The sequence below is a fragment of the Macaca fascicularis genome, chromosome 3 (assembly GCF_037993035.2).
Source record: "Macaca fascicularis isolate 582-1 chromosome 3, T2T-MFA8v1.1".
Lineage (NCBI taxonomy): Eukaryota > Metazoa > Chordata > Mammalia > Primates > Cercopithecidae > Macaca > Macaca fascicularis.
In genome coordinates this window covers 102,215,349-102,242,475 of record NC_088377.1, presented here as the reverse complement: position 1 = coordinate 102,242,475, position 27,127 = coordinate 102,215,349, and the positions used below count along the sequence as shown (strand labels likewise).

Here is a 27,127-nt window from a genome sequence, read left to right as displayed (position 1 = left end):
CATTCAACCAATATGTACCAAGTGTCTACTAAATGCCAGCCATTGTTCAGGATGATGGGGATGCAAAAGTGAATTAAGAATAAAGACAAAAATCCTTGCCACTATGGACTTCTCCCTGTAGTGCAGAGAAAACTTGATATTATACAGTAAAAACTTCACCTATTAAAGTTAAAATTTTAAAATAATAATTTGACTTTTAGATGGTTTTCATGGTACATGGAAACTCATGATTTTCTCAAATTTATTGCTTCATCCTAGGAGAAAATATTATTTTGCAGATGATTTAACATAATATACCTAACTTGAAGCAAAATCATGCAGACATCTTTTGTTACTATCCACATTCCTGACATCTTCCTTGAAGTTTTTCACTTCTAAGGGCTGCAGTGATTCAAGAGACTGCACTGGGTGCTTCTTAGAGGATGGCCCTGGGGAAGAATAGGGTTCCCAGCACAGGACTTGTCCTTGTGATGTTCTGCCAAGTCAAATTTACTTCCTACAAAACCAACAATTCACTTTTACACTGGATTACCAAATAGTAGGGCAAAATTTTAGTCAGAAAACTTAGGCAGAAGCTTATGAAATATCTTAAGAATGAAGGAGAAAGAATGAGGACACAACAATGGAATCAAGAGTATCTGACATATCACACTTTGTCTGTTGTAAGGAATTGCTAACAGATGAAAAGAACGTCCTCTAAAAATCCCCTCTCGAATAATCAACTATCAAACAGTGCAACAGAACAGACTATGGGAAGTTACTCCAAAGGCAACTGCTAACTTACTTTATCCTAAACAGATGGATCACAGATAAAAATGGCTACAGAGCTTGGTAATACCTATGTAGAGAATGAAAGGCTACATGGCAAAATCTATATAGGAAAATCTATAGAATTCTTACGAAATAATGTTTTCTATCAAATGGGAACCATTTTAAATATTGAGGCAACTGAGATATTAAATTTTTTAACCTAATGTTTAGATCTTTTCTTATACTGTATAAGCTAAGTATTTAAAAGCTTGAAAAAGAAAGCAATGGCACCTTTGCAATGATCAGAGCCAAGTTTGCTGACAAGGTGAAGAACTACACAGTCAGGACTCGGGTGCTGGCTGCAGTGCATCACTAGGTGGAAAACAAAACATAGGAATCAGTGGTAAGTTCAGACTCAGTAAAGTGCTACACATTCCTTCAAAGTCGACTGGTTGAGGTGAATGGAGCACTGGCCTCAGTTATACCTGGGTTAAAGCATTCTTACTTTCAAAATCTGAAACACAGCAAGAGTTAATAATACAGCTTGGCATCATTATATCAGAGTGTCAAAGCAGGTGAGCTGATGAGATTCAGAAAATAAAGACAAGGACTCCGAAGGTGGCACCCCTCTAGATGCAGACCTGAGCAAACCAGAAGGAGCAAGAGCTCTGTAGGGGCTGGCACAGGGTGGAGAATGTTTCTAAGGAATTGAAAAGGAGTGTTCAGTTTAAGTATACAGATACAGAACACAGCCTCGGTTCTGACTGTAGTTGAGGGAAGTTTTATAGGCTTGTGGAAGGCAGGCGTGGAATACAAACAAATCAATGCGGACAGGAGTAAGAGATAAACAGTTTTAAATGTCTTGTACAACTAAAATGTTTCTGCAGCCCAGGTTTACTGCCAAAAGAGGAGACTTGGAAAATTTTGGTCTGGCTATTCCAATTACAGAGCTTTATGAAACCACATAGGATACAGCACTACCTTCTTGAGAAAAGCAACGATGTCTTGACCAGGTAAACCTCCACGGTAAGTGTGACTTGTTATGGATAACTCTGCATAAGGGCTGTTCATCCTTTCAAGGCCTGGCTTCATTCGTTTTGGAAGACAGTTGCAAAGATCTTGTAAATTTTGCTTTATCTATTTGTCAGATTGAGACTTGTACCACTAAAAAAAAGTACATGAGTTACTATGAACCTTTGTACTATTTATAATGTGAAGTACAGGTCGTCAGTTACCATCTTGACTTTAAAATAGTTTTTATTTATCTTTGTGTTGGTTTAGAACTTAAACTTTAAACAATGTCTCTCTCTCTTTTGGTTTAGGGAGAGAGAAAAATGAAAGTTTTAATTTCTATTTTGGTCTTGCCCAAAAGTATTTCATAAACATTTACTAAGAAGATTGTCAAGCTCTACCTAACTGCCCCCATGAAAAAGATAAACCTTCTTATGATATATTCAGATAAATATATTCATCATTTTCATCCTGGTGTTATTATTCATACCAACAAAGGTACAGTTGTCATTAAAAGTAACCAGAGTTCCCAGGCACCTCATCAATTACCTACCTACCTATTCTTGGCAAAGCTTGGTTGCTATACATAAAGCATATTTACGTCTACTTAGTATATGGTCTAGCTGTTGAGTCCTCTAAAGCTAAAAAGACATCTATACCTCAGGTTCAGCTCTCCTTTCCATCCTTTCTCTATTGATGGCACCTTCATACATTAGATCCTAAAAAAGAAGTCACCCTTAGGTCTTTCTAGACCTTAGGAAAGACAAGAGTCTTTAGAAGTTGATACGGGGAAGAGGGGGCCAGGAAGTATCATCTTTCTGATGGCCATTTCTGCCTGTGTGTCTAACACAGTGAACATTCATATAGAACAAACACTGGCGCGGTGGGGGTGGGGGATGGTAGATGTTGAGTGGATGATGGAGAGAAGGGAAAGTGTTTGTGGAAAGACCCTCACTCCCAATATCCCACCCCTCAGTCCCAGACTGCTTTGAGACTAGGAAGCAGAGAGCAGGAGGAATGCAGCTGGTGATGCAGTGAGACCTTATACTGGTTACTAGGACTATCCTGCAGAGTGTACCATTTGTGTATATATGTTTGTGTATGCATAACTTTTTCACTTAGAAAATGGGGCTTCTTCCATTATTCTCAGCAACCTAAAGCAGGAACAGAAAACCAAACACCGAATGTTCTCACTTCTAAGTGGGAGCTGAATACATGGACACAGAGAGGGGAACAACACACACTGGGGCCAGTCATGGGGGCTGGGGGAAGGGAGAGCATCAGGAAAAATAGCTAATGCATGCTGGGCTTAATACCTGGGTGATGGGTTGATAGGTGCAGCAAACCACCATGGCACATGTTTACCTATGTAACAAACCTACATATCCTGCACACGTACCCCAGAACTTTAAAACGAAGAAAAGAAAATGGGCTTCTTTTCTCTGATAAAGACTCTCTGGGAAGAGACAGGATCTATACTTTGTCACATGGGAACCTGCAATGGGAGATATGAGGATTTTCTCCTTCTGCGTGTGGAAGGCTTTGCTTTTCCGAGAACACTTTGGAGTGTCTCACACATCCAGAAGTGAAGACTGGGGCTGGTTCTCTTCCTAAGCTTCACAACAAATCTAAAAGTTCTAAAAGTGTTATGACCTATGTTTATAGAAGTTCATCTTGTATATGTACAAATAACATGAATAAAACATGATTTCTTCCTTACTTTCACGTTTACCTTCTCCTTCTCTCTTCTTTAACCTGCAAAAGGGAACTGTGAAATCTGCGTAAGAATCAACACTGGCACTGCACATTTTGGATATAAACCAAGGACAGAAAATATGGACTCTGAAAATACTAGTTCAGAACTAAATAAATAGATCTGCAATTTGGAAATTAATAATAAGAAAAAGTTACTGGCTTTCTTTGTAAGACTCACAGAAGATAAATACCTCTTATAGTTTGGGAATTAAAGAGAAAAAAAACATGGCTCTGCTGTGCCTCGATGAAAGCTTTCTCTGCCCTGGCATGTTTGTAAACAGCATGTTTCACTTTGCTAGCAGGAGTGACAGCTTGAGTGTCAAGCCCACTCCTTCATTTGCTAGATCAGATAGCCTCTTCTGTTTGTGATAAGTGAAACCTAATCTTCACTTGAATGAGAATTTGCCCAATATATTTAGAACATGAGGCAGGGCTATCCCTGAAGCAACCTAACTGCCTCTGTGCCTCAGGCATTTTCCGCTAGGTCTAAGAATCAACACAAAAAGATCGAAAGCTTTAAACACCTGAGTTTGGATAATTCTGGCCAGGAAGAGACCCCATGAACAGTCAAGTGTCATTACCAGGTAAGGAAGTAACATTAGCACAATGGGCCCATTCTTGGACCCTAACCTGTGCTGTACCCACATGCTCTACCACCTCCCCTTTATACCTCTTGGTCCTCCCATTGCAGGTCCAGCACTTCCCCTCAGCTCCCTACAAGGATGCGAAAGCATCCCAACACAAACGTGTGTCCAAGTATCTCCTCTCCGTCCTCGACCCGTTCATTTTTACTTTCTAAAGATAATTACTACAGCACCTTGCAAATTGAATTTAACAAAGGACCTATGTAAGTATGGATTATGTTACTTAAGCAAACTAGATGGGGAGCCCATCTTTTCCATATTTACCCCTAGAACAAAGCAAAGTGCTTGGTCCTTAGTTGATACAATGCTGACTCAAGTGAAAATAAGGAGACTGCACAGCCACTGGGATGGAACATGGATTATGAGATCGAAAAGTTCACAAAAATAAAAATATTTCAAGGAGTTAAAGAGGAAGACCAGAGATTTGGAGCCTAGTGTGTAATGTGAATAAAGACTTGAGGCTGGCAAGGTGGCAAAGGACAATGGCACCAGGGCTGGGATGGCAGTAGACTGTGGCTCTGATTACAAATGAGACACTCTAGGACCCAAAACTGGCTAGGCCTAGGGTATGCAGGAGCTGCACATGTAAGATTCTGAAGGCCCCAAAGTTATTTGGGGAGTAGAACCCTTGGAAGAGAGAGGACGTACCGCTAAGGAGACTTGAGGGTGTGGAGCAGATTCGGGGAATTACTGTAATGTGACCACAGGGCACACCCCAGCTGAGGAAAGCAAGAACTTGCCAGCCACACGTGTAAATACTATTCTTTGTGCTTGACAGCAACTCTTCTTTCTTTCAAATGACATGCACCTCTTTCCTTCCTGACTTTCAAAGAGCCCTGATTACTGAACTTGTAATTATGGTACTCTATGGGAACTCTTTTTTTGGGGGGCGGTGGGAGGAGTCTCCCTCTGTCACCCAGGCTGGAACGCAGAGGCACGATCTCGGCTCACCACAATCTCCACTTCCCAGGTTCAAGCAATTCTCCCTGCCTCAGCCTCCTGAGTAACTGGATTACAGGCACCGCCACCATGCCCGGCTAATTATTCTATTTTTTAGTAGAGACAGGGTTTCACCACATTGGCCAAGCTGGTCTTGAACTCCTGACCTCAGGTGATCCACCCGCCTCAGCCTCCCAAAGTGCTGGGATTACAGGCATGAATCATTGCACCCGGCTGGAACTCTTAATTCTTTCTTAAATCAGTTAGTCCTGATGCATAAGAAATACCAATACCTCTCAAAAAAAAAATTCTCTTTTATGACTTTCTGAAATAAAACATCACGATATAAATTTCAAATTGTTCTGTGGTCTACTGATCCCAGGCAAAACACACACATGCGCGCGCACACACACACATACACACACATACACACAAAGTTTAAGCAGAACCTTACTTAAGCGACTTGAGTCAAGGAACATGAGAATCTGAAAGGTTAGGGTGGGTTTTTGTTTCCTTTGGCCAAATCCTAGAAGACTTTGTCCACTGGGGGTCCCACTGCCTTTAAGACAAACAACAGGGAGAAGAACAATTGGAAGTACAAAGAAATCCTTTCAGTTTCTTTTGTTATTTTGAGGCAGCCTTTGAGGGTGGCCAGTTATAATGAAAATAAGAAAGAAAACTAATATACACACACACTGATTTATAATTTTCATAATGGAGCATTTAATATTCACATTCTTGTATGGAAAATATTCTTATTTTCCCCAATCCTGCTTCATTCCAAAAGCATTTACAAAAGAGACAGATCTGTCTTTAACTCACAAATGAGAAAACAGAGGCCAAACTGTGTAAGTGACTTCCCTATATTCACATACCCAGGTGTATGGCCAAGCTGGAATCTGAACACAAGTCTTTTGAATTAAAATGCCACAATCCTTCTACAAAGTACAGAAATGACACCATCATCCTCCTAACAGAAACAGAGATCTGGATGAAATATCAAAAGAGAAATCCTGCTTCCCTGTTCGCTCAGAAAGGAATTTGTTATTGAATAAAAGGTAAACATGCCATGGCCTCTGCAAACAAAGTGTGATTTTTTACTATCCTGTATATTAATGAAATACCATCACAGCCAGTAAGATGAGAACTTACAATGTGAAGCTAAGGACATGAAGGCTGAGCAGTTACCATCCTCAAATTGCAATATTTTATATATATAAAAGAAATAGGCTGGGTGCCGTGGCTCACGCCTATAATCCCAGCACTTTGCGAGTCCGAGGCAAGTGGATCACCTGAGGTCAGGAGTTCGAGACTAGCCTGGCCAACATGGTGAAACCTCGTCTCTACTAAAAATACAAAAATTAGCCTGCTGTGGTGGCAGGCGCCTGTAATCCCAGCTACTCAGGAGGCTGAGGCAGGAGAATTGCTTGGACCCAGGAGGTGGCGGTTTTGGTAAGCTGAAATCGTACCTCTGCACTCCAGCCAGGGTGACAGAGTGAGACTCTGTCTCAAAAAAAAAAGAAAAAAAAAAAAAGAAAGAAACAGGCACAATTTATCTGTTATAGTGTTGAAAAACATCAGGGTGGCATTAATCTCAAGTAAGTAAAAAAAACAGGAAAAGAATGAGAAACTTAAGACATCTAAGAGATTAAAAAAAAGAACATCATCAAAAATAAATTTTTTCAGAAACTATTTTTTCAAAAAATGTTTAACAAACTCTTAAAAGCAAATAAGCCACTCAATTTCGGTGTAGAGCCCTTTCTCCTAATGGATGACTGCGGGAGAGATGTTTGTGGTTCCTTGCTTTCTTTTTGGGAAGGGCTGGGCAGGAGGAGTAAGCTGGAGGATAAAGGGCAGAGAAAGTATGGCATGCTTAGAAATTGTTAACGTGTACTCATTAGTGAGTACACAGAGTGACAAGATGTCAATCAGAAAATATATAGCTGATTCACTTTTCTTCTGGGTTGTTAAAACCCACCAAAGCTTTCAACCACTGTCCTGAACAATTCTCAATTTCAATTCTAAAGCAACAATAACCTGAAACCCTGAGAACAGACCATAGACATGTATGGCAATAAATACACAAAAATAAAGGAGAAAAAATTAAATGCAATTGTCAAATAATATCTTTAACTGGAAGAAGATATATTTGTGACAATTCAGCAGGAAGACCTTATTTTTTTTTCTAACAATGTAACATACACAAAGTCAAATGGAGTAGCTCTAGCCTCTCTTTAAGTACATGTATATGAGATGATTGCCAAGGACCCTTGCAACTTTACTCAGTAAATTATAATCATTTATTTGTCTTGATGCACTAATATGTAATAACTGTGGGGGAAAATACAAGTAAATAACACCTTCCCCCAACCAGTCATTTTAACATGCAGCACTCTGCAATAATTATGATTCCTTTATACATTCAAGTCCACAAGGACAGCAGCCCTGCCTAGAATAAACTTCAGGTTAGAGTCAGTTTGATAAACATTGATTAACAAACCACTGACATAGTAACAAACTAAAACCTATCTGACTTCTGTAGTGACTTTTTTCTTATGTTTTGTACAGTTATTGGGGGCATGCATATTATTTGGAAATATTAGTATCATGAAGTTGTTTTCTTTGTTTATTCTTCATCTGGTGCCACAGTCTTCACTCACTTTGGCGGGGAACAATGAGGATGCAAATAGAAGTGGTAGATTAACGCAACCTCACTCTGCAGGCAGCTTTGGACACAGAGCATCTTGACAAAGGCTCGCACTGGAGGAGGTAGGGTCATCTCTGGAGGACATTTGGGCTTCCTCGTGACACACAGGTTATTCTGGGGCCTGCCCCAAATGCCATGATGCCTTGTGCCAAACAGGGGAAAGGAGGGAAAGCTACCTTCCTATTGTGGGTTAGTGGCTTTTACCTCCCTTTATTAGACACCTAGAGGTTCCTAACCCTGCCTGGGCACTCAGGGGTGTGGGATGTTGGGGGTGACGCTGTGCTCCTGGGGATGGTAGGAAAGTATGGTCAGGGATGGGGAGAAGCATCTGCAAAGAATGCACATAGCGAGACCAGAGAAAGTGAATAACCAGCAACCCTCACGGCAGCCCATTGGCATCTACAGAACAAACTCCCTCTAGGTACAGCAGATGCCAATCTTTCGGCTCACGAATGGGCACAGCTCAGTGGCCCAGTTTAGGAAGATTCTGGGCCTGGGGACAAGGGAACACAGTGGAATCAATCTGTTCAGAGTTTATTTAGGTACATGCAGAACTTGCTTAACTGTCCACCTCTGAAAAGAGACAATTATGATGTAGGAAAAGAAAAAGCAGCAAGACTAGATGTACTCAAACACAATAAATATTATGTTTTCTTGCAAATGTCCTCAGCAATGAGATACAGAAGCAGAGGAATTTAAAGAACACATCCAAGAGATCTGCACAGTCAGAGAAATCAGTGACTTTGTTTTATTTTTCAGTTTTCCAGGCAGGACCAATTAAACCTGTCTTAATAAAATTCTCAAGCAATGCTGACACGATTCATCTGTGCAGTATTATAAGAGTTTAGCAGCCCCCATTTTAACCTTGGTTGAGTTTTATGACTCATGTAAAACATTCTGAAAATGACTCAGGGAAAAAATGGGGACATGGTGAGATAAAAGTGGAGGAGGTGAGTCATGAGATCTGAGTTCTTATTTCCCAGATCAGTAACTAGCTGTGTGGCTTTGGAGGGGTCCCTTCACTTCTCAGAGCCTCTTTTTCCTCATGTGAAACAAAGGGAAGGAATTTTTACAGTTTTATTTGCACGTGTCTATTTCATCTCAATTTTATTAAAAACCGGGCTCAGGTTGAACACACTTGGTCAAAAGGAACCCTCTTTCTAAATGCCAATTCGCAGGATTGTTCCATATCCAGAGATGTGTGGATGGAAAGTTTCCTTATTCAAACCTTACAAATGAATTCCAGACACCCAGGACACCCCCAGCAACAAGGAATCTTTTGCTGAGTTGGTTCACGACATTTTTGGACAGCATGATTTATCACAGATGTCTCCAGGTAATATGTTTCCTCATACTTTCTACCTCAAACTCACTTTTCTCTCCTCTAGTCACGTGTACACATAAATTGCTTTACTAGAAATGGGCAGAGAGATTTTGGAATTTTCATTGCCAACATCACAATTTCAAATAGGAAAAATAAAAAGCTCTTTTTCTTCCAGCAGAGAAAAGCATGAAACTCAGTTGATAATTCTTACAAATGGTACCAAACAAAGGAAGAAAATACCAGAACCGATGGGCTAATGCAAAACAATAGAAAGAACAGAGGAGAATGGGAATTTCCACGCAGTGGGTAGCCTATTTTTGGCAAGGTAAATGAAACATTAACATATTATATTAGAGTAATTCAGGTAAAAGAAAACATACAACCTATAAACTTTGGGATGGGGGAATGATTGTGGCAAATAGCTTCTCACTGTGCTTGTATTAGCATAACTAGTAGATACAAGCTCATTTTTCAGGGTTTTATGATTCTGACACTATAAATCCAAAGTAGACTTGACCTTGTTAAATAAATGATTCATATAATTTTGTTTACATCACTGAACTAAAGAAAGGAAGACAAGATAAAAATTCTACTATGGAATTTGTTGTTTTCTTTCAAGCATTTAAAAATATTAGAGATAATCTTCCTTTTTATTTAAACAAAACTGTTTAACATCTGCTTTTTATAATATTGTTATTTCTTGTGAACATTCAGTGTTTGAAACTCTTGTTCCCAAGAATTACTTGCAAATATCACATAACTAAAATTCCAAAAAAAGAAGCATGCACACACCCCATAACTCCAGCAAATCCTTGATTAACTGAAAGCCAAAACCCAACCAAACAGAATTCCAGACGAGCTGAAGCTTGTCCTTTCCATATGACTTTTATAAGAAAGTAGGAAACTACAAAAAAGATACAAATGTATTTAAAGCAAAAGACTTGCTGAACATATCTGTAGGTCAGTACATATTCAGCTGCACTGTCCATGCTTGGTATGCTTAAAGTATTATGCAAAAAACCATGCTCATGATGAGGTATGAACTCTACCTTTTATTTCTACCTCAAATTCTTTTGTGGAACAAAGCAGAATATAAGCAGGTATTATCTTTTATCTCTACAACTTTAATGCGTAGCACATCGATTAGACCTGCATACTAAAATATTTCTGTTAACAAATGAATAAAGAGTGGTAAATGAGAGGCAAAGCATGCTCAATCGAAAAAGATTCATGATCGCTCAGCATATGGAATGTACGCTCATAGCATCTTAAGGTTTAAAGAGACCTTGGAAATTTACTTAGCCCTCCCTGGTGCAGGGCTCAGCTTCTCCAAGAACGTTCTAATGTTTTAAAAAATGCTTTGGTATTAGCTACCATATTGGGAACACACGCACCCGCACACATGCATATACACACACATACACACAATCATCTTATTTCATAGTCTTATGAGATAGATGTATTTATCTTGCAACCAGGGAAACTGAGGTTCAGAAAGTGGCAGAGGGAAGACAAGGAAGAAGAAAAAGTCAGAAAGAAGTGAAACACGTTTTTTTGCCAATTCTTTTCTATGGTCTAAGATCCAAGAATAAATAAGAAATTAATTAGACAAGATGAAAATGTGCCCCCCCTGCCCCATGCAAATACCAACATTATAACTGACTTTCTGAGATATATGAAGCTAAGATAGTCCCTGGAACATACTACACACATGATGTTAGCTTCCTTTCTTTTCAGTATGTTACAGCATCTTGGGGACAGGTAAAGATATTTAGGACCCACTCTCAACTCTGAAAGTTTTGGAATTATCGCATAACTAAAGAGAGTTATGAGGAATGCTAAAACCCATTCCCCTAAGAATAATCATTGCAACTGTGTTTTTTATTTTAATTTAAAATTCAATGTGTATATGTCTCCTTCCCGCCGCCCCAAGGATATAAATTACTGGAAGGACTGAATACAGCAAAAAATACAGATGTGGGGAAAGGGTGGCAGTTTTAACTTTGAAATTCACTATATTTGTCAGTTAAAGTCAGGCCTAAAGCATTAATTTATTCTGAAACATTAATTAACTGGAGCTTTTTTGCATTTAATTTTCTCTGGCATTTTGGAATCTATTCTAAGCCCTGTGGAAATGGCAGGTCTGATGTTATTAAAGTTAGCCTTTCAGAAAGTCCTCGAACTGAAGACTCCTACACATTAAAAAATGCTGAGAGTCCAGATAATGCAAACCTAAAGTATTATTAAAGGGTATTCTTTACACATGAAAGAAAAACCTTACTTTTATTAAAAATGAATTAAACTGTCAGAAGTCTACAATTTCACATAATATTTGAGCCCTTTAAACACATAAAAAACAACATCTAAAGCCAGTTTCATTTTTTTATTTATTCATTCACCCACTCATTTAAGTATCTGTTGAGTGCCAACTAAGTGCCCGGCAGATACTGTTCCGGGGGGGGGGTGGCAAGCAAGGTCCTGTTCTTGTGCAGTTTACAGTCTAGATGGGAAAATAACAACCAACCAATATATAAGAAAATATCGAAGAGAGATGGGTGCAATAAAGAAAATTACAGAGTAATGTAATCAAGAGTGACTGGGAAGGCCTCTGTGAAGAGGAAGAACTTATGTCAAGTCCTAAATGATCAGCAGTTGGCTACACAAAGTCTGGGGGTAAACATCTCAGAGAGGGGGATACACAGTGCCACAGTGGGGAGGTGGGAGTGAGCCAGGCAGGTTTGAGGAGCAGGAAGGCAGCCATAGAGTCTGGGCCACCCGGCAAATGAGGGTGTGGGGGTGTAGAAATGTGTTTGGTGGGATCAAGAATTGTATTTTGGACACAAGGAATTTTAGATGCCCACTTTAAAGAATGGTATGATAAAACAATAATTTATAGCAATTCCATGATCGCCCAGAGTCAAGAGAGGAATTGGGAATGGAATTCAGGGATGGATGCCACTGACTGCAGCGATGTAAGGTAGAAGACCACGATTCTCTAACAAGCGTTATCCCATGCGTCACTTTAGATATTCCATTTAATCGGTTAATACTTAATTTAATATGCCCCAAATTCAACAGAGTAGATACTGTTCCTTAATGTTCTATTAAGGAAAAGAAGAAGACCCATCTAGAAACCACGGAGATTATTTCTATTACATAGATATTTCTTTAATAGTCAGTGTGCTCTCAAAGAAACAAATTCTTTCAGAAATGCATATAAATGGGTGCCCTAGATACATGTGGCAAAAATTTAAAAAAATTAAAATGTGTGTAATCGGAGACAGTATTTGGAGAACGTAAGAGCGAAAGGCTTTCTAGTGGTGGTTCACAACACAAAGAACTATTGTTTACCTGGTGAATGTCTGTGTGTTGGAGCCCAATTGTGTGCGTGTCTGCATGGGTGTGAATGTGCGAGTGTGTACGATCTGATATTGCTGATGGTGGAGGGAGGGAAGTTCACCTTCTTTCCAAGTCAGATGGCCCAAATGATTATATCTCCTTGCTTGGGATGTTTTGAGCTTGATTTTGGATGGATAAATAGTTTATAATTTGGTATAAGCTATTTTTAAAAAGGTGACATTTTTTAAAAGGTATGGGAAAAATTAAACTAGACATCTTACTATGCAAATTTCTGAGGCAGCAGAGAATTCCATGGCCACATCTATTTCCCAAGACACAGCCTTCCAGAAGCCAGTGAGATATCACCGCTTCTTGTGCCTCTTTACTTTCCAAGACATGTTTGTGTCTGAGCCTCATCAGCCTAAGGGCAAGACCTACATATTTCAGATGATTTGCATTGATGGGTTATGACTATAATACATACCAGAGATAACAATCTTGATTTCAAGTCTCCTTGACTACATTTGGGAAAGGGCCACCTTACTTTTTGTTAATAAATCTTCAGAGAATTCCCCTGTAATGCAGCTGTCTGATACTCATCTTGAGTATCTCAGAAACAGTATTTCTCATACCCACAAATACCACTCATGACTAAGTTTTCTAAGAAACTGGCAGGGAGTCATTTCCACAATTGTTTGACTTTCAAAGAAAGGCTACTTTCTACTTCTGTAGGAGGAGATCAAACCGAACTGGGCACCAAGTATCTAGATCACCTTATGAAGTGCTGCCCTCAAACACGTTCTCTGTACAGTCACAGATGGTGGGGTCACCCAAGGAAAATAAAGACCTGGCCTAAAAGACGCAGTCCTCTTGGGGAAGCACAGAAGTAAACAGTGACAACCAAGAAGAAGAATGTGCTGAAAGCACACAGGATAGGTTTTGAAGGATCAACAGGAATTCATTAAGAGGGCTAAGAGATGGTGACAACATTTCAAAGAGGATGGAGCCAACTATGACAGAAAGAGGCAATGTGGAGTGTGATGTGTGGAACAAGTGGCCCCATCTGATTACAGCACAGCGTGTGGGGAGGGAAGGGGAAACTACTGCCAGTTCCATTCAGAAAGACCTTAGAGTTCCTGCCAGGGTGGGACAATTGCCCTGAAGGAAATGGAGAAGCACAGAAGAATTCTGAGTTTGAGGGGGAGTTGGAGGCGAGTTGGGTTCCTGACATGATCAAGTTTTAGAAAGATCAATGGAAATGGCAATAGCTGAAGAATGGATGGGTTAAGGCTGGGGAAGTGTGAAGACTGAAGCCAAAGTAGAAAGCAAATTAATTTATGTTAAAAACCAAAGTAACAACCGTCCTTTAACCAACTGCTTAGCGGGAGGGATTGTTTTTAAAACACTGTTGTCTTGGTTGTCTTCTATGCACTATCACATACAGATACGTACTGCAGAACAACATTTTGGTCAATGATGGAACATTTATGCAATGGTGGTCCCATAAGATTGTAATGCTGTATTTTTACTGTACCTTTTCTATGTTTAGATACAAAATACCATTGTGTTATAATCACCTACAGTATTCAGTACAGTAACATACTATACGGGTTTGTAGAAGCAATAGGCTATAGCATATAGCCTAGGTGTGTAGCAGGCTCTACCATATAGGTTTGTGTAAGTACGCTCTATGACGTTCAGGTAATGATGAAATCATCTAACAATGCATTTCTCAGAACATGGTTTCTCAGAAAGTATTCCCATTGTTAAGTGACGTATGACTGTATTCTACTAAGTATGTGTGCTTTGCCTACCTGACAGTCTTCTGGGGTACCTGCAAAAATATAAGATAGATATGAAACTGCTGCAAAAGATGCATATGATCTGAGTATCACTAGGAAGTATATAGGAATATTGAATGAGGATTCACATTAACAGGTGAAGCTAAGTCTGTAACAATGAACTGTGACATAAGGAGGCAAGGTAGAGTACTAGGAAACCAACAAACTGGCTAGCCGATGGCCTTATACAAAAGATGGCTGCCTGTTAATGGCAGACCATTAGCTCTCTTTCCCCCAGAACATGAGCTCTTTGGTTGCAAGAATGCCAACTGTTGTGAGTCTGTCTTTTTGGGTGACCCATTACCTCCATCTTTCGGCTCAAGTGTTGCCTCTTCTGAGAGCCAGAGTGTGAACTACCCTCCCCTAAGCTCAGCATGTTCTACCTACCTTACGGCCCCAAAATTTTCTTGGGGGCTACTTTTTATTCATCTTTGTGCTCTCCGGGCCTAGACAAGGGCCGGATACATGAGTTGGTGTTTGTTTTAAGAAACACTGTGAGTTAAACCTAGCTCTAAAATTATTACACAGCCATTGTAGAAAACTGGCAGATCCTCACAAAATTAAACATAGAATTACCATATGACTGGCGATTCCATTCTTAGGTAAATACCGAAGAGAGCGGATACAATTGTTCAAAGACTTGAACATAAATGTTCAAAGCAGCACTATGCATAGTAGCCAGAATGGAAACAACCCAAGGGGCCACTGACTGATGAATGGGTAAACAAAACGTAGTATATTCTCACAGTGGTGTATTATTCAGCCATAAAAAGAAACGATGTACTGATGCTTGCTACAATACGGATGAACCTTGAAAACATTATGTTAACTGAAAGAAACAAGACACAAGAGGCCAGATATAGTATGATTCAACTTAGAGGAAAAATCCAGAATAAGCAGATCCATAGAGGCAGAGAGCAGGTTACTGGTTACCAGGAGCGACGGGGAGGGAGGAGCAGGAAGAGACTGCTTAATGGGTTTGAGGTTCTTTTGGGGTGATGAAAATGTTCTGGAGTTATACAGTGTTGATGGTTGTACATTATTGTAAATGTACTAAAAACCACTAAATTGTACCCTTAAAAATGTTTAAATGGTGAATAGTACGCTATGTGAACTTTACCTCAAGTAAAAAAAAAATGGATCAAATATATCTCATTTCACTGAAGACCATCAAATATATCTCATCTCACTGAAGACCATCAAATATATCTCATCTCTTCTTAGCTAGTAAGTGTCCATCTGTCCTTCCTTCCTTCCTCTCAACACTCCTCTCTTCCTCATTCCTTCCTCCATTCCCAGCTTGCTATGAATCTTCAACAAAGTCAAGTAAACAAAGTCTTCACCTGCCAAATAGGAACTGCACGAAGATGATGATCATACACTCTTCTCTGCTGTAGCATCTGACAGATAATTTGCTGGGATGCTGCAGTTCCTATGGACTGGACATCCCATAGTAGACAGCAGGTACAGGGATGAGTGATCCGCCTCCTCCCAAGTGTCTGCACTGTCCTAGCTGATGAGGCCATATGCCAAAAATTTTAAGAGTCTGCCCACGTTCTTTGAAAGTTCAGCAAGACAGTGGGAGTTACAAAGAAAGCTAATAACCTATTCTTCTAAGGAAAAAAAAAATCACACAAAATGTATTTTTCTTTAGTTTTTAATTAAAAATGACCTTTCTGATTCTATGGCTGGAGGCAGCTATAGTAATGAAAAACGATGTCATTTACTGGTGATACTAACAGTGTGACAGTACAATGAAAAAGGTTATAATCATCAGAGAATTCCTAGGTGTCTACATACCACCTAATTGCTGGGATGCGGGGAGGATACTGATTGAGAGACACTGTAATCACTCTGGAGCAAAAGACTAAACACAAACCTATTTGGCATATGGTACTCTTGGGACTTTATTCTCAGCTTTTCCTTTAATGCTGCCAGCAACCAGAAAAGCACATGAGAAGGAGTTCAACCCTAAGAGATGGAATTTTGACACCATGGGTCACCATCCTCTTAAACTCTGAATGAGGTGAGACCAGTGCCTAGCCTAAGGGGCAGGCAGGCAGGAAGGAAAAAGGCTGGGAGGAAGCCAGGAGGAAGGTGAAAATTAGGGAGGCATAAAAGAAATTCTTTTGCTTAGCTTGTTCAAAGAAGGTGAGGTGCGGGAGGTGGGGGTGGGGATGAGTGGTAGGAATATGTCTACAGAAATGCTGCTGAATGCCTAAGTGCCCTGAAGCCCATTTTCCCTAAAATCCAAAATATGTTCTCTTCAGACAGTATCTGGGCTACTTTCTTCTTCACCCAATTCAACCCAACCTGAGTAACAAATGAAGGGGAAGCTGCCAGGAACGGGAAGAGTTTCTAAAGACTCTTGAGAAAAAGGTCTGCTGAACTGAGATTAAACTATTTCTCCACCACTGTGCTTATTTTCTGCTATCTTCAAAACCCAGGGCAAAGGGAAGTGATTATATTCAGAATAAGAAACATCTATTGGTTTAGTGGCTAGAGGATAGACAGAACTGTTAAAAGCGCAACGAGTGTGTGGATTAGAAGAACTTCACAGCAGAATTTTGTTTTTGTTTTTTAGAGACAGGATCTCACTCTGTCACCCAGTTTGGAGTGTAGTGACGTGCTCGAAGCCCACTATAGCCTTGAACTCCTGGGCTCAAGCGATCTGCCTACTTCAGACTCCCAAGTAATAAAGACTACAGGCATGCCATACCATGTCCCGCTAATTTTACTTTTTATAGAGATGGGGTCTCACTGTGTTACCCAGTCTGGTCTTGAACTACTGGCCTCAAGTGATCCTCTTAACTTGGCCTCCCAAGGTGCTGGGATTACAGGAATGAGCCACGATGCCTGGCCTGTTTTTATTGTTTGTTTAAAAGCATTTTATTGGCCTTAAAAATTACAAAATAGCATTTGTACATTTTTTAAAAGTGGAAAACCATTAAACATTTTAAGAAAGCCTTATAGAAGTATAAAGATAAAAAGTGAGAATCCTTCATCTCCCACTACACCTCCCTAGGTTAATTACTACAAGAATTGTGATAGGTTTCCTTCTCTAATGTTTTCAATGTATGAGCAAATATGTAAATGCTTTTGCTATATTTTATATCTGTTTGTTATTCAGTGCTTCCAGCTGTGCCCAGCATGACACAGGAGTTACTTCTTTAGTTTCTACAAAACTTTTAGGAGCCAAGTACTACAAAAAGCCCCATTTTTAGTGATGGGCAAACTGAGGCGCAGAGAAGTTAAGCAACTTGCTCAAGGTCAACCAGCTGGTAGATGACAAACCTAGTTCCAGACCTGGCTTGTTAGCCCTTATGCTGACATACGGCATCTGTCCGTGTCAAACCATGGAAAGCTAGCTTGTTCTTTTCAAATGGCTGCATGGCATTACATGTAATGAATACTCCAAATTTTATTTAATCTGTTCTCTTACTGAGGGACATTTAGGCTGTCCCAAACTTTCCTCTATTATAAATATCGTTATGATGAATTTCCGCAGTACAGCAGAACTGTTAGGTCAAAAATAGTATGGTTTAAGTTTGGATAGGTGTTACCCTCCCAAATAGCTTATGTAAATCTACATTTCTAGAAAGAACGTTCCAAGAGCGTCCTTTCTGACACACCTTCCCAAGTGCTGGACGCTGCCAGTCATTTTCATTTTTGGCAATCTGATACATGAAAATTGATTCCTTTTTTTTTTTTTTTTTTGAGACGAGTCTCGCTCTGTGGCCCAGGCTGGAGTGCAGTGGCGGGATCTCGGCTCACTGCAAGCTCCGCCTCCCGGGTTTACGCCATTCTCCTGCCTCAGCCTCCCGAGTAGCTGGGACTACAGGCGCCCGCCACCTGGCCTGGCTAATTTTTTGTATTTTTTAGTAGAGACAGGGTTTCACCGTGTTAGCCAGGATGGTCTCGATCTCCTGACCTCGTGATGCGCCCGTCTCGGCCTCCCAAAGTGCTGGGATTACAGGCTTGAGCCACCGCGCCCGGCCGTGAAAACTGATTTCAATATTTTTTTTCCCTGATTGTAACTGAAGTTGAAAGTATTTTGATATGTTAAAGAGTCACTTGTATTTCTTCTGTGGTTGTTCATATCCTTCCAACATTGATCTATTTCACTCTTTTCCTTCCTGATTTGTGGGAGCTCTCTATAAATTTTTAATATTAATGCTTTTTCTGTTACATATGTTTCACATATTTTCTCCCAGTTGGCCCTCCATATTTTCATGTTGTTTATGGTCTCTTTCACCATAATTTCATGAAATTGAATTTGTTAAACATTTTAAGACTTCAGAGCTTCTTGTCATGCTTTTAAAGGTCTTCTCCATGACTATAAAAATATACTGCTTTGTTTTCTTCTAGAATTTTATAGATTTGAAATGTAGTATGTTATGAATTAGGGATCTAAATATATATTTTCCCAAAGAGATTGCCAGTTGACTCAACACTATATATTAAATATCCCATCTATTCTTACTGAGTTGAAAGTTACCTTTATCATATATTAAATTCTCAAGTACACATGGATTTCTTTATGGATTCTCCATAGAATATTTTAAAATCTGGTGGGGCATATTCCTTCTAATTATTTCTTTTCTTAAAAATAGTTCTTTGATATTTTTGCTTACTTATTCTCCTATATGAACTTTAGAAACAAACTTTAAAGTTGTAAAAAGAAATTCTATTAGAATTTCATTGAAATTGAACAGAAGTGTTACGTTAATTTGAAGAGAACTTATAATACTGAGCTCCTAGCCAGGAGTGAAATGTATCTACATTTATCAATATCTCTTTCTGTATACTTCAGTAAATTTCTATCATTTATCTCACAGACATGTTTTGTTAATTTTACTTTTACATTTTTATAGATTGTGATGCAATTGTGAAAGGTATCCCTTCCCCCCATAATACCATATATATGGTTACTGCTATCAGATGAAAAAAATATTCATTTTCTTTAACTTTACTGAAGCTTTATTTCTCCTAATCCATTGCTTCTGATATTTATCATATATGGAGATGATCATATAGATTTTGGCCTTTTATGCTATTAACTAATCAAATTACACTGATTTCCTAATATTGGACTAGTCTTGCTTTCCCAGGCTAAGTTTACAATATCACGGTGTATTGTTTTTCTGGTATTTTGCTGTACTTGGTTTACACTTATATTGATAAATCAGATGGTTTCATGTTTTCTTGGTCATATTCTTGTCTGGTTTAGGTAACAAGAGTTAAATCAGTCTGTAGAATAAGCCTGGATATGTTCTATCTTTCTCTATGCTTTGGAGGTGTACAAATTACCAGTAAAATAATCAAATCTGTCCCTAGTATCATTTAGGAGGAAGGAGATCTGGCTACTTTTCAGAAAGAATTAGATGGTTGGTTAGAATGAATGGACCCTCCATGGATGCATGGATGGACAGAGAGATGAAAGACTAATTTTCTTCTGTGGTTCCTTTCTATTCATATGTTCCTTTTTGAGTCATTTTTGGTAATTTCCAAGTTCATTTCTAAAAGACTGATACATAGAAAAATTTTATAAACCTTTGGTTCTATCTCCCTCTAACCCTCAAGTAAGCTTTCCAGGTGTTCCTATTTTATCAACATTTCCAAAGAGATGAGTTTTATTTTATCAAATCCATTAGGTTTTTGTCTTTAATCTTGTTTTCTATAATTTCTGGACTTATTACTTACGATATTTGACTTTTTGCTTTATTAAAATAGTTGTTCTTTTTCTCAAATATTGATTTGAATATTTAGTCCATTTATTTTCAGCACTTCTAAGTTTCTTTTCTTTTTTAGGCAAGGGATGCTGGCAAAAAGCTTGTCTAATTTTCTTATAAATGGCTTTAAGACTATAATTTGTTCTCTGAGAACTGCTTTGGCCAGACTTCTGGTTTCTTATGTGAAGTACTCTCATTCCTATTAACTTCTAAATAGTTTGTCATTTTCATTATGATTTCTTCTTTCACTGAAGAGTTATAAAAAATGCTCACACAAAGACTTGTAAATGAATGTTCATAGCAGCATTATCCATAATAGCCAAAAGGTAGAATCATCCCAAATGTCCATCAGTGGATGAATGGATAAACAAAATGTAGTATAACCATACAACGGAGTATTACTGAGCCATAAAAAGGAAGGCAGTATTGACACATGCTGCAGCATTGATGACTCCTGAAAACATGTTAAGGAAAAGAAGCCAGACACCAAAGGCCATATACTGCATGTTTCTATTTATATGAAGCGTCCAGAAGAGGCACGAAGAATCTCTCTCTCTCTCTCTGACAGATTCTCACTCTGCAGCCCAGGCTGGAGTGCAGTGGCGTGATGTCGGCTCACCGCAACCTCCGCCTCCCGGGTTCAAGCGATTCTCCTGCCTTAGTCTCCAGAGTAGCTGGGATTACAGGCACCCGCCACCACACCCGGCTAATTTTTTGTATTTTTAGTAGAGACAGGGTTTCACCATGCTGCCCAGGCTGGTTTTGAACTCCCAACCACAGGTAATCCATCCACCTCGGCTCCCAAAGTGCTAGGATTACAGGCGTGAGCCACCACACCCAGCCAGAAACCCTTTCTTTCTATTCTACTACTTCCAATACTTCACTTCTGACACCAGATGTGTGGGTTTTTTTCCCTTACACCAAGCAATTCTCCAATCCTTGGTGAACACCAGCTGGTGTCCTACAATATTTTCGATTCAATTATGACACTAATCAGAGTTAGTATCAGTTCCCACAGGTAAAGGGCTCAGTCCTACAAGAATGTCCCTATTTCAGATGCCAATTGAAAGCCCAGGTAGCTACTTGTACTTCTGAACAACTGGCTATAAATAGGAAGTTCTGGTAAATAGAAAGCTCTCTTCAGGTTCAATTATTTGCTAGGATGGTTGACAGAACTAGAGGAAACACTTCACTTACATTTACCCATTAACTATAAAGGATACAACTCAGGAACAGCCATGTGAGTGGAATGGAATGGAAGTGAGGCATTGGACAAGCTATGGGAAAGAGGCACAGAACTTCCATGCCCTCTCCAAGCACACCACCATCCCAGCACCTTTCCATGTTCACCAACCCAGAAGCTCTCAGAGCCCCATGCTTTAGGAATTTTTATGGAGGCTTCATCACGTCGGCATGATTGATTATGAACTTAATCTCCAGCTCCTCTCCCCTCCCTAAGACTGGCAGGTGGGGCTGAAAGCTCCAACCTTCTAACCATGGCTTGGTCTTTCTGGTGGCCATCCCCATTCAGGAACCCACCAAGAGTCGCCTCATTAGAACAACAAATAGTCCTGTTACTCAGGAATGGAGATGGGGGAGCTCTGTGTCAGGAACCAGGATCAAAGACCAAATATTAGAATTAAAGATAAACTTAGCACCCCTATTGCTCAGAAAATTGCAAGGGTTTTAGGAGCTCTGTGCCAGGCATCAGGGGCAGAAATCAATATATTTATATTTATTATGTCACAAGGCAAATCCGTAAGAGACAGAACATAAGCTAGTGGTTACCAGGGTTGGTGAAAGAAGTGAATGGGAAGTGACTGCTGATGGGCACAGAGTTCCTTTTGGGGGTGATGAAAATGTCCTGAAATTAGACGGTGCTGATGGCTGCACAACTCTGTGAACAGACTGAAAACCCCTGAATTGTACACTTTAATAGGGTCTATTTTATCTTATATGAATTGTATTCCACAACAATAACAGTTATAAAGAATAGTATTTTCAAATCTCCATGTTGTTAGATTTGGGAAGGCTAAAATCTACTCTTACTGTATTTTGTTTGGAGAATTTAGACTATGCACGGTGTCCAATGTTTGAAATGTATAGAGATTTTCTTTGTGGCTTAGTCTCTGTCAGTTTTTGTAAGTGTCACTAAGTACTTCAAAAGAATATACATTCTCTCATTGTTGGATTAAAAAAAGAATTCCAAATACTCTCATTAAGTCATGGTTGTTGATCGAGTTATTAATATTTTACATATGCTTTCTCTTGTTACTGATTCTGTCAATTTCTGCTAAAGGCATATTAAAGTCTACTATGGCCAGGCATGGTGGCTCATACCTGTAATCCCAGCACTTTGGGAGGCTGAGGTGGACGGATCACAAGGTCAGCAGTTCAAGACCAGCCTGGCCGCATAATGAAATCCTGTCTCTATTAAAAATGCAAAAAATTAGCCAGGTGTGGTGGTGTGCACCTGTAATCCCAGCTACTTGGGAGGCTGAGACAGGAGAATCGCATGAACCCGGGAGGTGGAAGTTGTAGTGAGCCGAGATCACACCATTGCACTCCAGCCCAGGCGACAGTGCAAGACTCCATCTCAAAAAAATAAATAAATAAATAAATAAAATAAATAAAGTCTACCACTATAACTGTTTTTTAATAAAGAAACTATTGTTACATTTTAAGTGAGTATCATATTCTGTTTTTTTGTTTGTTTGTTTGTTTTTGAGATGGAGTCTTGCTCTGTTGCCAGGCTGGAGTGCAGTGGTGCGATCTCGGCTCACTGCCTCCACCTCCTGGGTTCACGTGATTCTCCTGTCTCCGCTTCCCGAGTACCTGGGATTACAGGGGCACACCACCACGCCTGACTAATTTTTTTGTATTTTTAGTAGAGACGGGGTTTTACCATGTTGGACAGGATGGTCTCAATCTCTTGACCTCGTGATCTGCCCACTCGGCCTCCCAAAGTGCTGGGATTACAGGCGTGAGCCACCGTGTCCAGCTGTGAGTATAATATTCTTATAATAAATAATAGCTTTAATCTAGTGAAGTTCTGCATTGTCTCCTGCAAACTGGCTCTTGAAACCTAATTTTTCCAGCTCCTTTTGCATACTCATCTATTTCACTTATAACCAAGGCGTCTCCCCAACAAGCCTCACCCATCCCACTTCCCCACTAAAAAAAAGTCCTGAGGTTCATATGCAAACTGCCTACAAAGGTCAGTGCCACCAAACAGTGCTATAAATAACACAGTTCATCAATATTTAAAGCCTGCAAATAAGAACAATTAAACTCAACTAGTAACTCAGAAAACAGAATCACAAGGAAAGAAATCACAACTTAAATTGATTTAGACGGGCATTAGAAACCTTACAAAGTGATTTACTGACAAACTAAACATTCTAGTGTGGCCTAGTGGAAAAGAAAAAACACTGTCATTTTTTTCTGTTTAGAAGCCAATGCATAGAATCTGAAACTGCAGGTTCACTCTGAGGGCAGGCCTCATGTGATGTTTAAAGGAAAAAAAAAAATTAACCTTGTGCACACCTCCTATATTCAAGATCATTAATGAAAAGCCAAAATGTTTAATTTGCTCTGATGTTTCTGCTTTCTGTCATTTTTGTATAGTTAACAGGATCATAATTTAAGTAAGTCACACATTGTAAATAACCTGGGCATATTATTCTCTTCTCCTTGGTAATTAGACCACCTTTTGTTACAAAGAATCCTATAAACCATTTAACCATGAGTAGCTGTAAACTGCTCATATTAAAAAATGGGTGCTTCTGCTCTTAAGAAGTTGAATAGCACCAAGAAAATGACATACCTTTTTGTCTCTCCTTCACGTGCATTTTATTTGAGTTTCTGGAGTCAGTTGACTAATTTGATAATTGATATGCAGGTGTAAAAATCTACTATAAAAACTTGTAAAAGAAAGCAATCCCTATTGACCCGTCATTTTACCTCAGTGCGAAGCAGATAATCTACACTCAAGACCTCACCTACAAGTGGCTTCTCCAGCCATGTATAAAAAAGATGAAGCCATCTGGCACAACAGGAGTTGCAGAAGTATTCAACAAATTAAACAAACAAACAAACACCTCCAATCACTTCAGTTTCTTAAGCAGAGCAAAGCAACTTGTATCTTTGTGTTACTTGTGATTACTTGATATGCTGATCAATTAGGATGTAAAAATAAAACTGGCAAAAATCAAGCTAAGAATCCTAGTGTTAGAATATAGGACATTCACAAAGATGAGGAATCATTTTCACGCAAACAAACAGCAACAAGTATGGATACTGACTTTTTTAATTGTGGTAAAAAATACAATATTAAATTTTACCATCTTAACCACTTCTAAGTATATAGTTCAGCAGTGTTACGTATTTTCATATCGTTGTACAACAGATCTCTAGAATTTTCCATCTTGCAAAATGGAAACTCTATACCATTAAATACTAATTTCCCCTACCCTAGGCTTTGACAACTGCTTTTCTACTTTGTTGCTATGATTTTGATACGTCATATGCTTTGACTCACAGTACTTGTCCTTTTGAGACTTATTTTGCCTAGCATGATGTCCTTGAGGGTTAGCCATACGGTAACATGTGATAGGATTTCCTTCATTACATCTGCATGATATTCCACTGTAATTACACACCACACTTTCTCAATCCACTCATCTGCTGATGGATACTTGGGTTGCTTGCACTCCTTGGCTATTGTAAATAATGGTATAAAGAATATGGGTGTGCAAATATCCCTTTTAGACCCTGCTTTGAATTATTTTGGATATATACTCAGAAGTGGGTTTGGTGAATCACACAGTAATTCTATTTTCGGTTTTTTGAGGAACGTGTTTTCTATAATGTTTTGTTTCTGTTTTGAGGAACTGTTTTCCATAATGGCTGTACTGTTTTTTATTCCTATAAACAATGCATAACCATTCCAATTTTTCTGCATCCTTGTCAACTCTATGACAATTACACAGATATGAGGAAGAAATCTTTTACAGGAGTGTATTCAGGAAACAATTGAAGAAATTGATTCTACTATATAGCAAAAGAAAACAATAGATAAAACAGTATTTTCATACCTCTTATTAATGGCAAAAAGTATCCCAAAGAACCAAAATATGTTGTGATCCCAATGAGAGATTTCAACCAATAAGAGTTTGAAATGAAATAGCTTTTCTTAAATTTCATAACACCAGCACTTGGCTTTTGAGCAAAGGAGTGGAAAGGTATGGAAAGAACTGGAAGGGGCTAAGAAGACACTGGCTGAATCCACTCATACTGAGAAGATGCTAGAGGGCCTCACAGAACCCTTCCATCCTCACCTTTCCCACCCCACCCCACGCCCCGAGCAGCTCTGCATCCATCTTTTTAAAAAACTGTTGAATAAAGCCAAAAGAAAAGGAAAAAAGGAAAGCCATTAGTCTTCATGCTTCTTCCAGGATTAAAATTCAGTTTCTTCAATTAGGATAGGAATCCTTGTCTATTTCTCACTTTGCATATATACCTCCCCAAGTATACACTTCCCATCTTCATTTTGAAAAGTAAATGTGCCTCGAACCAATCAGTGATGTAGAATAAAACCTTCAAATTCTGCTTTCCACAGAGCATATAATCCTGCATCTACTTAAATATACAAAGCACTACTTTCAGTCATCATTCTTGCTCAATCAGTACCATTTATCTATTAAATGGATGGCTCTCTTATTTGCTCTAGCATAAAACTGACCCCATAGTAGTTACAGAAGTTGAAGAGACACAACTTGAAAAGAATCTACCCTTTTTAATTTAACCAATCCCAGTTGTCCTTTATAACAACTGATGCACGAATATCCAACTAGAGTATGGCAGGGCAGTCACCAGCACTGGAACGAAAATGGGTCCTCTCCTATATATGAAGAGAACACCATACAATTTCTTTTGAGAGGGAGAATGGCAAAAAGCACTGACTCTAGGGCCCTTGCTCCCTAGTCATGCCCCTAGACCCAGTGAAGCCTCCCCTTGAACACTTGCTGACAGGATCTCTATTTGCGGTCTGTTTGGGTATGTTCTGGCCACACTAAAGCTACTTGTAAATATTTCTGCCATTTCCCTTTAGGAAACCCAGAGCCTGGTATAATATGTGATTCTCTCATGCTCGAGGCCATTAGGGTAAATGTGCCTCGTGTATCCCACTTAAAAAGTTAACGCAGGAAGAGGTGCAGACGCTGGTAGACACAGTCTGCCTTTCTTCCTGCTGTCTGGTTAATGTAGCAACTGGCTGCTCAGGAAGGAAGGGGAGGGAGATGGACCGGAGAGCTGAAAAGACGGCTGGCGCTAGGTAGGATTTACCTCATAGACTTATCCACACCATCCCTCCCTAAAACAAGCTACAATGCATGGCGCTCACATTGCATTTTGAGGTAAAAGTCCTCAATATAGGTGCTGGCAGTGTGCTCTATCTAGATCTGGATGGTGTTTACCAGGGCTATAGATGAAATATGCAATTGTTAAAAATCAGTCATGTACACTTAAAGTTCATGTACCGCATGTTAATAAGACTTTGAAAAATTAAATTTGAAAGTTCCCAATATAGACTTACTAAATGACAGAATATGGCTCCAATTCATTCCTTTCAGGTTTTTTTCTTTTTTTAAACTAAATTTTGCAATGACCTGATCTCTCCAACTTCTGGTCTAGTCTCTCTCCCTTCCATCCCCTTTTTGCATCACTAACACATCAAAATTCCTAAAGTTCCACTCTGATCAAGTCATATTCCAGGTTAAAAATGGCTCTCCATGGTTTATCACTGTCTATAAACTCCCTGGCCTGGCACTCACTCCCCACTCCAGGGTTAGCCACATGCCCTGGCCCAAAACACCCCTCAACAGCCTTCCTTGAGCCCGTCCTATGAAGATCTCCCAGCCCGCACTTTGGTGTGTGTGATTTCCTCTCCTCTACCTCCACCCATCCCCAAATTTCCATCTTCCACTGTTAAACATATGTATGTGTATCTTTCCAGCTTCCTCCAAATGGATACTCTAATAGTAACAGCAAGAGATCTTCATTTATTATGGATTTGATAATAATGT

General features: G+C 39.4%; 1 protein-coding gene across 3 annotated transcripts in view; it reads right to left on the bottom strand.

Annotated features, from left to right (window-relative positions):
- Window positions 1-27,127, bottom strand: part of JAZF1 (JAZF zinc finger 1) — a 349,506-nt gene that overhangs the window by 197,647 nt on the left and 124,732 nt on the right. The gene's annotated exons all lie outside the window — the stretch shown is intronic.